General features: G+C 41.1%; 1 protein-coding gene across 3 annotated transcripts in view; it reads left to right on the forward strand.

Moving 5' to 3' along the window:
• The window catches only part of Kcnt2 (potassium sodium-activated channel subfamily T member 2), a 263,151-nt gene that overhangs the window by 23,532 nt on the left and 222,600 nt on the right, over positions 1 to 17,019 (forward strand). The gene's annotated exons all lie outside the window — the stretch shown is intronic.

Raw genomic sequence — 17,019 nt, forward strand, 5'->3', positions numbered from 1 at the left:
GCACGCATCTCCTCCAGACTTAGAGCAGGTCAGCTCACCTCTCCGCTTCATCCTTGGAGCCATTCTTTCTTCCTGAGCCTGATGATGTTCCCCAAATATTTCCTGTTGGATCTTTTCACAGATGGCTCTGCTGTTCCATTTCACTGCATTTGCCAGGCTCATCTGGGGTTTCCCTCTCTTTAGGAAACCCTCAAAACAGTAAGGGTAAACTGAGGCACGCAGCAGACTCACCTCACTGCTTTCTCCCTCCTACCCTGCAAACCTTACACCTGCACCTTACACCTGTACACCTTATACTCCTGCAGCACCCAATGTCCAGAAGTGGGAAGGGAAACACTTTTTGAGTACATATGTTGTCAGCATTTTGTTCTTCTTTCTTGTGGTGCCTGTTACTCCACTTTGGGCAGAACTTGAAGCCATGGAGTAGATTTTTATTTTTAGTTATTACTGTCCATTCTTCGGATAAGAACTGGACAGTTTCATAAACAGTTGGCACAGTCACGGTGGTCAGTTGGCATAAACAAATGAAGAGCGATGAAGTCCCCTTGAGAAATACTTTTTCTCTCTCCAGAATGTCATTAAATGTTCCTCCATGGGCATCCAACTAGAAATGACTTGTACAGAGATAAATAGATCATTTTCCCCCCAAGAAAATCATGTTTTGCTGAGAAAGAAGAGCTTAATAAGCTTCATTGTGTTCTTCTCTCAATGAAGAATAGGCAAGAAGACAGGGAAATACCACTGATCGTATGATTGCTGTATAAATGTACACTTGGCAATCTGCAAAATGAACTTTATTCTGGTGCCAATGGTCCACACTCGTAATCCTAGCTACTCAGGAGGCTGAGATCTAAGGATTATGGTTCAAAGCCAGACTGGGACAGGAAAATCTGGGATACTTTTCTCTCCAATTAACCACCAAAAAGTTCGAAATGAACCGAGGCTTAAGTAATGGAGCACTAGCTTTGAGAAATAAAGCTCAGGGACAGTGCCCAGATTCTGAGCTCAAGCCTTACATCTGACACACAAAAACAATAAATTTGTAAAATGAATTTTAAAGCCGACAATGCCTAGTGAGTGCAAAGGCTTTATTTGGCTGCATGCATATTTAAATGGTGCAAAAGACCATTTTTATCTCGAATCACAGGTCTGGGCTGGGCTTAGGGGCTTGTGCCTGTAATAATAGCTACTGAGAGGCAGAGTCTGGGAAGATTGTGGTTTGAAGTCATTGTGGGTAAAAATTAGTGAGACCCCTCTCAACCAATAGCCAGGCTTGTTAATCGTCCTTGTTCCCAGCTACGTAGGAAGTGTAAGTAGGAGGATCATGTTTTGAGTCTGGTGGGAAAAATGAGATCCTATATGAAAAACGACAAAGCAAAATAGAATAGGAGGTGTGTATCAAGTGGTAGAATGCTTGTTTTAGCCAGGATAAGGCCCTGAGTTCAAATCCTAATATCGCCAGAAAAGGACAGGTCTCTGCAGATAAAAGCAATAATGCAGGTTATTTTATAACTAAGAACTGAATGTTTACAGGTGTGCTGGCCATGTGCATTGGACCATTTATGAAATCGCTCATTACAAATAGTCTGCCCCATGTTTATGTGAGTATGTGCGGATACCTTATTACCCACACTCTGCAGTTGCTGCTAATTGTTGTCTTAATGAGCTTTGCCTGGAATGTTTTCCCACACAGAATAGATCCTTGAGGAGACTAGACTAGAAAAGCACTCATTCCAGTTCCTCTGACATGTTTAGATAATTAATTTCTGTGGATCCCATTTTTTCCCCCCATAAATGAGTAGTAAAGCCAAGAAAAGGCTTTCAATTCAGATATACCAGTGTTTATATGGCTCTTTTTTATATCTACTTTATTGTGGGAGCTTCCTCCCCCTCCACAGTGATGTGGGTACCGCTCCGTCCCCCTGGCTGTGTTGATGTTAGCCATTTTTGAGACGTGTCAGAAGAACCCAACACCCTGCCTGGAACTTTGCAAATATTTAGCCATGGCATGGTAAAATCGCTCAACACAAATAGCAAGGCATTGAGCATCATGCACCTTAGATTCTATATAAACAGAGGTTTTGACAATGTCGAGAATAATTTGTGTATTATGTGGTGGCGTCCTTATCCAAGTTGTCTGTTGGGATTGCAGCGTCAAAGAAACCGATGTGAGAGAAATCAGGTGAACTGATGAGACTTCCTTAATCTGAACAATGCTGGCAGCGGTTCTGGCTGGAGATGAGGAGGTTTCCCAGCTCTGCTCCTACTACGAGGTGCATGCTCTGTGCTGTGGGGTTCACCGATGCATCACTCCCTGTAGAACTGTTGTGCATCATGATGTAGAGTCTCAAAAGTAATGTCGATGCAGTGGAATTTTCCACTGAAGGATCCTGGAGATCGAGGATTCTGTAGGGAACGTGAAACCTGTGAAGGGCATTCAGTCACTGCATGTTGGGATCATTGTTAGAATCTTGAATCACTGGAATGTGATCTCTGAAAACGTCTTTGCAATCATAATATTAATTTAATAATAAATGATGACTTATTAGCTATTAAAATTAATTTAATAATAATATTCACCTACCACTTTCTCAGAGAAAATTGCTAATTTTCACTTCGAAAATTCTCCTTGTTTTTTTTTTTCAGATCTTCATGATTCTGGGAAAAAAAATAAAGATCTTAATGTTAAGTCCACCCTATCGTTTTGTAGTTGATATATACTAATGTATCACTAATGCACTCTAAAATGAAAAGAAATGAGAATGGATTTTCCTACAGGAACTTTTCTACAAAAGTTTCTGGCAGTTTTATGTGCAACTAGTTATAATATTATATTAGCCATAATATTACATTAGATATAATAACAAGCTACAATATTAGATAGATACCATCAAGGTGATTTTACACACACTCACACACACACACACACACACACACACACACACAAACAACACTAGGGAGTGGATTTATAACTAGTAAAATCTGAGTTATCTTTGGACCAAACCAACTTAATTTTTTCTGCTTCTGGTGTTGTGCTTTTGCTGTATCAAATGCCAATGATGGGTAATTGAAGCATTTGTGTAGGGGGCATTCCTGCAAATTTCTTTGCCCTTCTTGTGAATCTATGATCATCTTACAACAAAAGATTAAAAATAATATTTAAGACATACATAAAATATATGCTATCTGTGGAAAACTGGTTTTCTAATTTTTTTAATGCCTGTCCTGGGCCTTGAACTTAGGGCCTAGGGGCTATCTCTTAGCTTTTTAGCTCAAGGCTAGCACTCTACCATCTGACCCACAGCTCCATTTCCTGCATTTTGGCAGTTAATAGTACATAAGAGTCTCACAGATTTTCCTGCTTCAGCTAGCTTCAAACCATGATCCTCAGCCTCCTGGGTAGCTAGGATTACAGGCGTGAGCCAACGGTGCCCTGACTGCTAAGAGTTTTGGTATCTCCCCTTCCCCCCCCCCCCCCCCCAGCTCTGCCCCTCTCCCTTCCTATGCACCTTGCTGGAAATGAAGTTAGTGAGCCAGTAGGTCAGCCAGATTTCTAATGCAGCACATTCAAATGCTTCTGCCGCCTTGCCTTCCTTGCTGCCTTCTACTCATTGGTGAACTCTGAAAGCGCTGGGGGAGTGGTGGGGGACAGGTGCTGTGGTAACAAGCCTTCGGTCCCCTCGAGGTCTATGGAACAGTTCGTGGAAGGTAGTTGGTCATTTCTTCTAGTCTAACTAGGAATCCAGGCTTCCTACCACTCACTTGAAACAAATCGATAACCACATGTAATGCCTGACAAACAACAAAATTAAAAGCCCTTCTGCCAGGTCTCACCACAGAAGGTGCGATTGATTTTAGATATAAGAAAGCTAAGGAGAGAATACACACACACAGGCACACATGCATGCGCCTGTGCATACACACACCACATTCACACATGCCTGTGTGCACACATGCTCATGAGTTCTCTTTTCTACTCTTATGAAATTAAATATGTACAGGTTTCCCTTTCTTTTTGAGCTCTAGTTTGTTCTTAAGCTAAACATTATCCGTAAGTGTGACATTTTTGGTTATTTTGTTCAGTGAACACTTCTGTAGTCACTCTGAGGAATTCAGTTTCTCTCTAAAAAAGATTTAGCCAGGTCCTTGTTGCGTATCTTGTAAGAAAACAAAACATTCCAATTTTCTTTGTTCTTTTCCTTTGTGTGTGTGTGTGGGTAGCGGGGCCTGGGCACTGTCCATTACATTTTGTGCTCCAAGCTCTACTTCTGGCTTTTTGATGGTTAATTGCAGACTTGTCTTTCTGGATTGTGATCCTCAGCTCTCAGCCTCCTGAAGGGCTAGGATTACAGGTGTGCACAATCTTTTAATGAAAAAAACACCCATATTGAAATGAGAAGTTCTGCTATAGTTAACACTAGCTCAGATAGGTGCTTAGTGAAAGTTTTTTTCCTTCTGATTTCCATGCTTTTGTATTTTCTCCTAGCATCGATTTAGAACTGCAACATTAAAGCCCCTTCCACTCACGTGGAGTATAACGAAGGCTCATGGTTTTCTGAGAAGGAAGAAAGAATTGTTGTGCCTCAGGAAATGGAAAATCATACATCAGGAATTTGGGCTCACAAAGGTCTACGTACCACTTTTTCTGCTGTGGCTCCAGTCTACAAAGCCCTCTGACTTCCAACAGCTCAGTATATTCCCTTTTCCCTTTTCATCAGCCTGGGTGACAGCCTATATTTGCCTATTTCAAAATGCATCATGGTGCTCAATGCAACGAGATTGCCTTTTAAGAATAACACCCTGATTACAAAGCATTTACATCCCATCAATTATGGCCTAGTAATTATCCCACCCAGCGTGGCTGATGGGAATGGGCTTTGCTGACAGTGTTGTAAAACAAATTTATTTTTCTCTCTGGGATACTTTTCCCTCCGCCTCCTCTGCTTTCTGGATGGTATTCTCTCTGGCTGCTTGAGAGCCGGGGTGAAGACACAGACACCCCTTTTGTGTGTGGCTGTCAGGACTTCCTTCCCTTCTTGTCTTTCCATCTCCTCAGGCATCGGCCCTGCACGCCAGCCTCTATGACCCGTGAGTAGACTGTCCCGAATCGCAAGGGTTTTATGGCAGATGCAGCTCTTCCCGTGGAGTTGGAAGTCCCAAGTCCTTGTGTAGTTGGTTGAGACCCTGAACTTTCAAGGATTTGCTTTTGCCTGGGAGTTGGAGTAAATGCTCAAAACATGCCATGTCTTGTAACAGCCAGCGTTGCACCACTGTGATAAATAACCAGAGGCAACTCATGGATAAAGAAAAAAAAAATTAGTTTACAGTTCTAGAGATTCAAGATCAGTGGGGGAAGCTCAATTCATTTGATCCCTGTGGAGAGGGGTGCGTGTAGGGGCGTCCCCCAGAACCTTCCTTGTGATTGCCTTTGAGGATTGAAAAGCTAGAACATTGGAAGAATTGCTATTTCTGCTTTGCGCAGCCTCGAGAACGCATACCATGCTGTCCTTATCACACTTCACTCTTACCTGAGCTGAGCTGCCCCCATGGAAAAGCATCTCTGCATTGAGGCCTGTGGTCAAGCCAGCGGATCGCCGCTGTCCGCAGATCTCAGAGCCTCCTGCCTCCCTTTGGGCAGGAGCTGTTTACACTCTTTCTTGCTGGGCATTAATGGATGAGCCACACACTAAGTTGTCCTGTATGTAGACCAGAGATCCACCACACATGTAAACCAGTGTTAACAAGAATCAGTATCAACAAGAATCAGAACTAACCCTTTTCAGAATTCACAAAGGTTCTGATCGCCTTTGAGGATTTCCCTCCCCTTGCATGGAAAAACGAGCTTCATTTCTTCTTTTGTGTGTGTGTGGGGGGGGGGGGATTAAATATTTGACATCAAGTTTATCATTGTATGATCTTATTCTTTTCCACGTGTCTTCCAAATCTTTTATGTCCGAGCCAGGCTCCAGTGTTCCTGTCTTCTGGGTGTTTCCTGAGCACAGCCATAACAGCTAACATTGATTCTCCCTGAAAACACTACCTTGGCTGAGCTGGAGGGAAGTCGGGGGATAGAGAGGGAGAATGGGGGTGGGCTATGGTCACATTAGTATGTCTGCATGAAAACAGAGTAATGAAGCCTGCTGAGGTTGCTTTAAGAAGGAAAGAGAGCAGAGGAAGGTGACAGAAGTGGCTGAGGGAACTATGGGTGTGTTGTCTACAGTATGAAAGGGTCACAGCGAGACCTCCCTTACTTGTACAACTACTACTTGAATAAACTTACTTTCTTAGTGCTGTGTTCCCACCTTAAACCTAGTTACTCAATAGGCTGAGATCTAGAGGATTGTGGTTCAAAACCAGCTTGCACAGAAATGTCTGTGAGACTTACAGCTTCAATTGATTAGCAAAAAGCTGGGCTGGAGGCACAGCACAGGTGATTGAGCTTGAGCTGTGAGCAAGGAAGCCAAGCAGGTGTGAGGCTCTGCGTCTGAGCTCCGTTACTGAAGAAAAATGATGATGATGATTAATGATAAAATAACAATACTTTCTTGAAGAAATGCTTGGGGAATCCCTCATTTCATTTTCTCAACAGATACTGTAAATGAGTCATTGTCTCAAGTCGAGCTCATCTCTTCCTTTTGGATGGTAACATCCGGCCACTCTGTGAGCATTTATTATTTCAATAAACATGCATCGAGCAGGTCCTATGTACCATACCAGGCCTATTCCAAGTGTCGAAGTCACACAAGTGACACAAAGTAGGTGCACATTTTAGTTTTGATGGCCCTTACTGGCTGCTGAAGAGTGGAGGTTGAAGTAATGACCTACGGAGCAGGGAGCGGGGAGCTGGCACACTGACTGCTCAGGTAGCTTGCTTCTGCTAGACGAGGTGATGGCTGCTTGGGCATTTTGGCTGGATGGGCCAGATGCAGCGATACCCTTGGTGGGCAGCTGATATTAGTAGTTTAGTGGGATGACGGTCCATGTTTAACAGTCAGACCGCTAGTCTGTAGCAAGATCCAGCAGAAAGCTTGAGTGTAGCTGCTTCTTAAAGGATTCTAGTTTTACTCCCAAGGATGCTTATTCTCTCTCTCTCTCTCTCTCTCTCTCTCTCTCTCTCTCTCTCTCTCTCTCTCTCTCTCTCTCTCTCTCTCTCACACACACACACACACACACACACTTATCTGAACAAAGTCACTTTCCATCTTGCTTTAGCAGAACACAGTTATCAACGAGGAATCCATTGTAGCGCAAAGAACACTTGTTTCATATCTCTTTTGAGCTGACACATGTAAACCTACCAAGTGCACACTTTCTGGGTGACCGGTGCAGGTGGCTCAGTGTGATCTGTGGGTCAGGTGAGGCAAACACCTCCTCAAGGATTTATCATTTATGGGGGAAACATTTAAAACCTTTTCTTCTACCTTGTGAAACACCTATTACGTGCAGTTTTCCATACTCACCTACTGTCCAATCTTACACCCAAACTTCTCACTTTAACCATATGTCACCATACTTTAGTTCCCACTAACCAACCTTTTCCTGTCATCACCATTCCTAGTCTCTCCTAACTGCCATTTTGCTCTCACATCCTGATGTGAACGATGTTAGATTTCACCCATGAGAGGTCATGGGGTACCTGTCCCTCTGTGGCTGGCGTCTTTCACTCGACATAATGCCTTCTAGTGTCATCCACGTCACATCAAATGACAAGGTTCATTCTTTCTTGTCTTTAATGGCCGAGTGTTTCTGGATCTTGTTACCTTGTCCATTCATGGTGGATGAGCACTGAGGTTATTTTAGCTTAGAGGCTGTTATGATAGAGACTCAGTAAGGATGGGAGACGACTTGATTCTTCAGCATACTGATTTTGCTTTCTGCACGTATAGTAAGCAGTGGTGGGATTGCTAGATAGTCCTGGGGCTGTATTTTTATTTTTCCTTGTTGAAGAGCATCTACACTGCCTTCCATAATGCTCTGTTCATGTACAGCCCCATTCACAGCAAGCAAGGTTTCTTTTTTCCCTCCATATATGCACTGCACTTGTATTTTCATCTTTTGGATGGCAGTCATGTTTATGTAGGGGAAGTGATACTTGGTAGTGGGTTTGGGTTACATTTCCCCAATGGTTATTGCGTGGAAAATAGCTGGCTTTTAATGGAGTGAAGTGCTGTCTCAATTTTCCTTGCTCATTGATTCCTCATTATTGATGAGGACTTGCTCTTTATAATCAGAAGCCTCCTTCAGTGATATCATCAGCCTGTCTGTGGATCCCCCCAATCGCTGACTCTGTGTTCACCCCTAAAAGTTGCTAAAAGTTGTCCAACCACCTTGTAATCATCATCATCATCATCATCATCATCATCATCATCATCATCATCATCATCATCATAGCACCTATGTATTTTTTGTTTAAATTAAAGGCTTTGTGACAAAATGTGGTGATTTGGTCCTCTTTTGCAATCTTCAAAAGATTTTTATATCCCAATGGGACATAATTGGTGAGTGGTGAGTTTCTTTGTGGTTTTTAAAACACATTTATGTTATATATTTGAGCTTTCCAGCCTGATTTTAGGGTCAGTATCACAGGTACCTCGCTGAAGTAGGTTAACACGCAAAGCATCTCAGTTACATTTGGTGTGCAACAAGAACATTTATGTTGCAATAAGCATTCCTAATATAATCGATTTATTAACTTCAGTTCTCATGTTAAATATTATATCTCTGTTTGTTCACTCTACATATATACTATTTTGCACAATTTGATTTAGATCTTTTTTTTTTTTTTTTTTTTTTTTTTTGGTCGTGAACTCTGGGCCTGGGCGCTGTCCCTCAGCTCTTCAGCTCAAGGGAAGCGCTCTACCCCTTGAGCCACAGCACCACTTCCAGTTTTCTGGTGGTTTATTGGGGAGAAGAGTCTCACGGACTTTCCTGCCCAGGCTGGCTTTGAACCATGATCCTCAGATCTCAGCTTCCTGAGTACCTAGGATTACATGCGTGAGCCACCCATGCCCGGCTTTGACTTAGATATTCTATTTTCTCTTTCTCCCTTTCCCTCCCTCACCTCCCGCTTCTCTCCTCTCCTTTATTCAGTCCCCTCTCCTCTCCTCATTGAACGGAATAGGCTTGTTTAAAGCTAACTTGTTTAAGCTAACTGGGAATGTAAATCTCTTCTAAATCTCAAATGGTTAACATTAGTGCAATGAACACTTGAATGCATACTTAGTTTGAGGAGTCCAACGATCAGAAAGCACCAGGGTTTCATTGGGTTTGAGTTATCCAAAGAGTTATTTTGGAGTGCATAAACTCAAGTTGTTTCTGTGGCTGCCTTATTTCCCTTAGAATACTGTCCTCTGTACCCATCTGTGTTGTAGTTAATTGTGGGCTCCTTTTCTGAGTTTGAATAATATTCCATCGTGTGTGTGCACACATACACACACACAGAGCACATTTTTTTTTTTAAATTCATTCATCTTTCAACAGACATTTGTTCCTTTCCATATCTTGGCTGTTCTGAGTAATGCCATAAAAACCTGGGAATGCAACTATCTCTATGAGGTAGTTAATTCATCTCCACCAAGAAGAGGGGCTCTGGGTCTTATGGAAATGCTATTTTTAACTTAATTAAAAAGTTCCATACTGTTTTCCATATGGCTGTACCATGCTACACCCTCACCAAGAGTTTAGAGCAATTCCGTGGCTCTGTAGCCTGAACAGCATTTATTTCTTGTCATTTTACACCCTTCTGGGTGTGAACTAACATCTCATTGTGGTTGTAATCTGCATTTCCATGATGTTTAGTGTTATGGAAAACTTTTTCATATACCTGCTAGCCAGTTTTAGATCATGTCTAGAGAAATATATTTTAGATATTCTTGTTTAGGTTATTTGTTGTGCTGTTATTGAGTTCTTTATTCATTTTGCCTATTAACTCTTTATCAGATACTGGTTCCATAACTCTTCTCACAGTCCGCAGGCTGTGTTCTCATTGTATTCATTGTTTCCTTTGCTGTGAGAAGCTGTTTGTTTACTTTTGCTTTTTTAGCCTGAGTTTTTGTGTGATATCCAAAAATAATTGACAAAAGCAGTATATTGGTAGCTTATGTTCTCTTAAAGCTGATTTAGATTTTCAAGTCTATATTTAGAACTTTTATCCACTTTTTTATGTTTTACTTTTTTTTTCTGTCAGTCGTGGGGCTTGAACTCAGGGTTTGGGAGCTGCCCCTGAGCTTTTGTGTGCTTATCACTTGAGCCACAGCTCTACTTCCAGCCTTTTGTGGTTAATGGGAGAAAAGAGTCTCACAGACTTCGCTGCCTCCATTGGCTTTGGGCTGCACTCGTCAGCTCTGGATGTCCTAGGATTACAGGCGGGAGCCGTGGGCACCTGGCTGTATTTGCTCACTTTTGCTTGTGGATATCTAACTATCCCAGCATCATGAGTAGAAGGTACCATCCTTCCCATCAACACTTATCTCATCACACCTCAACGATCTTGTTATCTTGTCATCTCTAGTTGACCATGTATACACTTCAGGACATTACAGCCTCTGTGTGTGTGTGTGTGTGTGTGTGTGTGTGTGTGTGTGTGTGTGTGTGTGTGTGTGTGTGGTGTGTAAGTTTCAAGGAACACTGGAAATCTGTGCTTTAATTTTTCTCCCTAACCTGACCAATGTGGATGAACATTGGTTAGGTGTGAGTAGGGGCTTGTCATTCCAGCCCTGTACAGCCAGAATTCCTTCCTGTTCTTCTCCTTTCCCATGAGCTTCATTAGCACTGAAAAGTCCCTTTTGAAGGTCAGAACTTCAGTAATATTTCAGAGCTACAGCAATAAATAGATCCTTAAAACACCTAATAAATTTCATTTGGGTACGTATAGAGACAGATAAATTAAGACATAGCTATATTTCAATATAGTGACTGTGTAGCAGATAAATTCTCGATTTATTTTAATCCTCATAAAAATTTGAGCATTTTTTTTATGGAAGAGCTATATCACTGTCAAAACTATCTGAAAAGTAAAGATCGAGAGCATGAGGGGTTATTTTGACAAGTGCAGACAGACATATTTTAGCACATTTTGGGACAATGTGCATTTAAAAAATATTTTAAGGCTAGAATGTGGCTCTGTGGCAAAACACTTGTTTAGCAAGTGCAATGTCCTGGGTTCAGTCCACAGTATAAAAAAAAGAAAAGACAAAAATAGTTAAAAAATATGGTATTCAAAATAGCCAGTTCTGTGTGAAGAGATTTGTTTCCATGGAGGTCATCTCTTCTGTGTTCCAGTATTAGAGCTGCTCAGAATGGGGGTGAAATCACCGCCACATAAATTAAAACTGAATGTTAAAGACCTAGAAACAGCATACATGCAACCCAAGTCGAAGAAGCCTTTGCTACTGAGAGATGGCTTCAGGCCTAGTAGCTGTCCAGCGATTCAATCGCTCATGGGTGCTGTCCTGATTCCTTCCCAAACCTTTATGAGATTTTCTTGGCTCTCCTCAATGGTTCTTCATGACCGTCACCATTTTCCCAGCAGAAGACCCAAAGCTTCCCATCAGCCACAAGCCACATGCCATCACAGAAGCCTGCTTCCCTGGAGCTCCTTGTAACTAGCTCTAAATGAGCACACTCCCCTGTTAATTGCTCATGAGAAGTTCTCCCAATGAACCACATATGTTCTCGGGAGCCACCTTGTACTTCCTGATGCAATAAAGTATCAACTCCTAATGCTATTTATAAAAACCACAGAGAAACCTTGGATTTGTGACAAGGACAGCATCTGAGGCTCAGCCTCATTGCACAGGGACTTCATAGCATTTTGTGGATGTTAAATTAGAGACTACATGTGAGTTTTGCTCTTGACACGTAAGGAAATCATCCAAGAGGTTCTACTTTCATGGGAGTCTTTCATGTGGAAAATGACCTGCAGAAATGAGGTGGGTTCAAGACATGGTACCTCATGCACAGCAGCCTACATAACCCATCAGTGTTCAGAAAGAGGAGGGTGAGAGATGAACGGAAGATAGAGCAAACTTTTATCACAGACTTATTCCAAATTCGTATTAAATGGAATAACTTATGTTGGGCCAGTGGAGCTTTTGATTAATGACCATATGGACTAATAGCTTTTTCAATATGATCTTTGTGCTTATGTCTTATTTCTTCACATCTTTCTGCATCTCTGTACATATTTTTACTCATGGATCTTCTGCATACTTCTTAGTTGACTTTGGAAAATATTGCATCAAACACTTAAGGTATACAGTCAAAACCTAGTGATATTTTTATCTTGCTTTTAGTGGTGTCTCAAAATAGAAGGCCGTGTTAAATCTCATAGTCTATTTGTGTGCGTGCTGCATTTTTCTCATAGGAGGCACCTATATTATGTTTGGGAAGTATTCATTTACCGCATTTAGCTGTGGTAATGATATATAATTTCCTTCTTATCTCTAAGGAAATGTCCTGCAGATAGTATTTTGTTGGTTCACTCTAGCATGGGGAAACTCTAAAGTCAGCTGATTCATTGTGAAACTATAGGGAAGCATCTATTTCGATTTTATGTAATTTCTTTTGTTTTCACTTCCCACGCCCACCACTCCATCTGCCTCTGTGTCATCCCACATCTGTTGCCTCCTGGAACAAGCTGGTTCTGACCTAAGCCAGTTCAGTTTGTCTACCTTGCATACAGGCCACGACAGTGAGCTAGCCAGGCCATTTCTCACTAAGGTCATTTCATTGTGCAGGCCACGTCTCCCAAGTGACGCAGTCTAGATTCCTCAGCTTAATATTCCATGACTGGTATTTCTGGTCTAAGCTGCTCTGGGGACCACGGAATCTGCTCTATTTAGGTCTCGGCTTCCTTTCTTCCCTTATTATTATTGCTGTTGTTGTTGTAAACAGATGTCCTACCTAGCAGGTCATTTCTGCACTGTTTGGATGGCAGGAAATCAGATCTAGAAATAGCAGTCTCCTTGTTCTTGGTAAGACAGGATTCTCCAGTGATCTCTTGACCCAATTATCATCACTGCCTGCTTATTCGTGTGGATGTGAATTTTGTATAAGGCAGGAGGTCAGTATCCAATTTCATTCTTCTTCATGTGGATATACAGTGTTGCAGCACCAACCATCTGAAAGATTGTGAATCTTTCCCTGTCCCTGTAGTTGAAAATCAACTGACCATTGATACATGAGTTTACGGCAGGAATTCCTCTTGTGGCTCATTGTTCTTTGTGTCTGTTTAGTGCCAAGAATCATGTTCTTTGGATGATGATGGAATTGTAGTACAGTTTGAGGTGAGTTGATCAGTTAACATGATTAATTGGTGACTTTCTTTGGATGATGATGGAATTGTAGTACAGTTTGAGGTGAGTTGATCAGTTAACATGATTAATTGGTGACTTTAGTTTTGTTGTGTTTGGTTGCAGGGACTTGAGCTGTTAGCCGTCTACCACTTGAACCACACCCCCATCCCATTAGTTTACTTTTTGATTCTGTGATAGTATCTCCCAAATTTTACATGGGTTATTCTCAACCCCTACCTCCTAGGTAGGTTGGCCAGTAGATTACAGTCTTGGACTCTGAATAACTATTATCTTGTGTAGCTCCATGTAAATATTTGTTTTTCTATTTCAGTGTTAAGCATCACTGGGGTTTTGTTGGGCATCGTAGGGAATCTGTAGGTTGCTTTGGGTAGCACAGATATTCAACTGTTTGTTTGTCCTTCCATTCGGTGAACACATGATAGCTTCATGTTTATTTATACTACCTCCAGTCTTACTAATGGTTTTGAAAATGTAGCCTGCACATCTTGTAGCTATTGTAAACCAAAGTTTGATAATGCTCCACTTAGGATAGCTTATTGTTAGGATACAGAGCAGCACTGACTTTTATATGCTGGTTTGAGTCCTAGAACTTTTAAAAAGCAAATTATGTTTGTTGGCTTTTATTGCATGGTTGGAGGCTTTAGGGTTCGCTATGATCAGATTGTCGGAAAACATGGACAATTTTAGCTTTTTTTCTCCATTTTGGATGCTTTCTAATTCTTTCTCTTGCCTAATTGCTCCAGCTAGGATGTCTACAAGATTGAATAGAAGGGTGAGGGTGGTATGCTCATGTTGTTCTGAGTCTCAGATACAATGGGGGTAACATGGGAGAAAACCCTAAGCCACAGGGTGAGCATAGATGAGTCATTTCCCCTACTGAAAGGCTTCAGAAGTTATAAAACTAGAAACTGGGGAACTGGGCACCAGTAGCTCACACCTGTAATCCCAGCTACTCAGGAGGCTGAGGATTGTGGGACAAAGCCATAGACAAAGTCTGTGAGACTTTTATCTCCAACAAGTCCAGCAAAAAGAAAAAAAAAAGCCAGAAGTGGAGCTGTGGCTCAAGTGATAGAGCGCTAGCTAGCCTTGAGCAGAAAACCTAAGGGACAGAGCCCCGGTTCTGAGTTCAAGCTCCAGTACTGGCATCAAAACAAACAAAGAAAAACACACAAACAAAACAAAAGCCAGAAACAAAAACAACAACAGAAAGAAGAAAGGGCCCAAAGTATAGGAAATAGGCCATCTACTCACCCCAGGACCTTCCTGCCTGGGAGTCAGGAACTGCCCCCTTCTTCCGGTTATGCTCTGAGCTAGTTTCTAGCAAAGATATGCTTTCCCTCAGCTTCTTGCTGACACGTGCCCTTGCTGAAAGGCATCTTGAATGAGGCACTTGTTCCTTCCCATTACGGCTTAGACTGTAGATTTAATTACTTTGAAAATGAATGGAGAAATTACCTCAGGCACAGCATTTTAAATGTCAGCAGAATAACAATGTTAATTTTCTATTATAAAGCATCAGTGTCATTCTGTCTGTAGGATGAGTGATGTGAAAATAACTTTAGGAAGAGATTGCCCACTTCATGGGTCCTTCAGGCTGTGGGAAGATTGTCTGTTACTTCTAATGTGCAAAGTTGTGTCTTAATATTATTTTGTGTGTCTGTGTGTGTTTTAAGTAGTCATTTGGTGTTATTCTGCCTGAACAACTTGTAAGTTAAGAAAATGTTTTCTTCAAGTGTTACATGTGAAATGCTACTTAAGCTAATGAACTAATGAAGGACATCATGTGGACAGCCATGTTTTTATTAGCTTATATGGGATTTGGGGTGGGAAAATCTTCCGTTTTTCTCCCATTGGGCATGATGTTAACTATTATATATGGTTTGTAATATATGGGTCATTGCTACTATGATGCATTTTTTGAGAGTATTGTCATGGAAGGATGCAGAGCTCTGTATTGAGATGACCCTGTGATTATTGTTCCTTACTCTGCTGAGGTGGTATATCACATTTAGTGCCTGCCTGTATCAAACCATCCTTGCATTGTTGGAATAAATACCATTTGATCTTCATTGTCAAAGACCATTTTAATATATTGTTTGATTTAGTTTTCTGGTATTTTGCTGTTGTAATTTTCTTAGTTCAAGTATGTCTATGTGGCTTTGGTATTCAGGTTACCTTGGCCTTCCTTGCAAACTGAGTTTGGGAGTTTACCCTTTTCTCCTATTACTTTGGAAGCAGTTGAGATGGATTTTTAAAAAAAAAATTGGGCACACAATTGTTATAAAGACAATGTCCATTTCTTTGAGGTTATTACAGTTTTGTATAGGAACTTAGTAACTCCCCAAGTTCTGTGATTATGCAGAGCAATTGTACTTACTTGTTGTCAGGGATTGGAAAAGGAATAGATGAGGCATAAAGAAAAAAAATCCCTGTATTTTCAAGAAGAAAATAAAGACAACAAAGTGCTTCTGGCTCCCCTGCCCCTATACTCTCCTCAGGTTGTTGGAACGTTAAGTAATAAAGTTTCTAGATTCAACAATTTTGGGGAAAGCCCATAGAATAATCCTGATTTGAAGCCTGAGCCCCAGGTGTAAGAAAACTGTAATAGAAACAATGTGTGCAAAACTAACTGTCCACTCCTTCAATTAATTCTCTATGTAGATGGTAACTAGACAGGTCAGTGAGATTGAAGTACAGATTCTACTTTGCATTTAAATGTTGAGGTGTAGTAAACCCCAAAGGAAGTATCTACTAGGAAGGACAGTCATGTTTGTTGCATAGTAGCTTTCACGTTTTTGTCTTGTTTTGTTTGTTTGCTTTTGATTAAAGATAAAATTGGTTGTTAAAGCAAATTAAAATATAATTGTTTTGGGGGTAATTAACAATTCACAAGTGGGGAAAAGAAAGAAATTAGAACCTTGCTGGAGTAACTGAAATACAATTAAAAGTAAGTGCTTTAGTGACCCATCTATCATTTTCACTTTCCCCTCCCCCAGATACTTCAAATTTATTATTTAGATATCTGATCTCCAGCACCTGGTCTTCCTCAAAACTTGCTCCTTCTTCTGTCTCTGTATTTCCTAGAGGTACTGTCGATTCTGTTGTAAGTTTAGCTGTGTGTCTTGTTGTACCTGTCATCAGGACAAGCCAACCCTATCCCAGGTTTTCCTGATTTTGTGTGTGAAACCGTCTCTCCCTTTTTGCATCCATCTTAGTCCATTGCCTTACTGTCTCACTGTGAGATAATATTCCTTTCCTACATCCCACTTTTGTCTTCTTATGATAATTTTTCCCTTTAGAATTTGTCATTTTTCTTTTTTGAAAACTGTATATACTTATGGAATGCTATTTGACCTAGGCAAACATTGTGGAATGGTCAAGTTTAGCTAATGAAGAAGTAGATACACTGTTTTGTCATATGAGCATTTGAAGTATACTGTCTTAGTAGTTTTGAAATATCTACAGGTCACTAAAAATAAACATCAAGCCAGGTGTGTTGGCCCATGCTTGTAGCTCTCGCTGCTGCTTCGGAAGCTAAGAAAGGGAGATCGCTTGAGCCCAGGAGTTTGGGGCCAGCCTGGACAATGTAAGCAAGACCTCATCTCAAAAATAAGCATATCAACCACCTAAGTCAACAAAATACTCCCTATTAGACAATATACAACTATGCCTTCCTTCACTTCTGCATTGGGTAAACATAACA

This window comes from Dipodomys merriami, unplaced genomic scaffold (assembly GCF_024711535.1).
Source record: "Dipodomys merriami isolate MVZ:Mamm:240054 unplaced genomic scaffold, mDipMer1.0.p SCAF_31, whole genome shotgun sequence".
Classification (NCBI taxonomy): Eukaryota; Metazoa; Chordata; class Mammalia; order Rodentia; family Heteromyidae; genus Dipodomys; species Dipodomys merriami.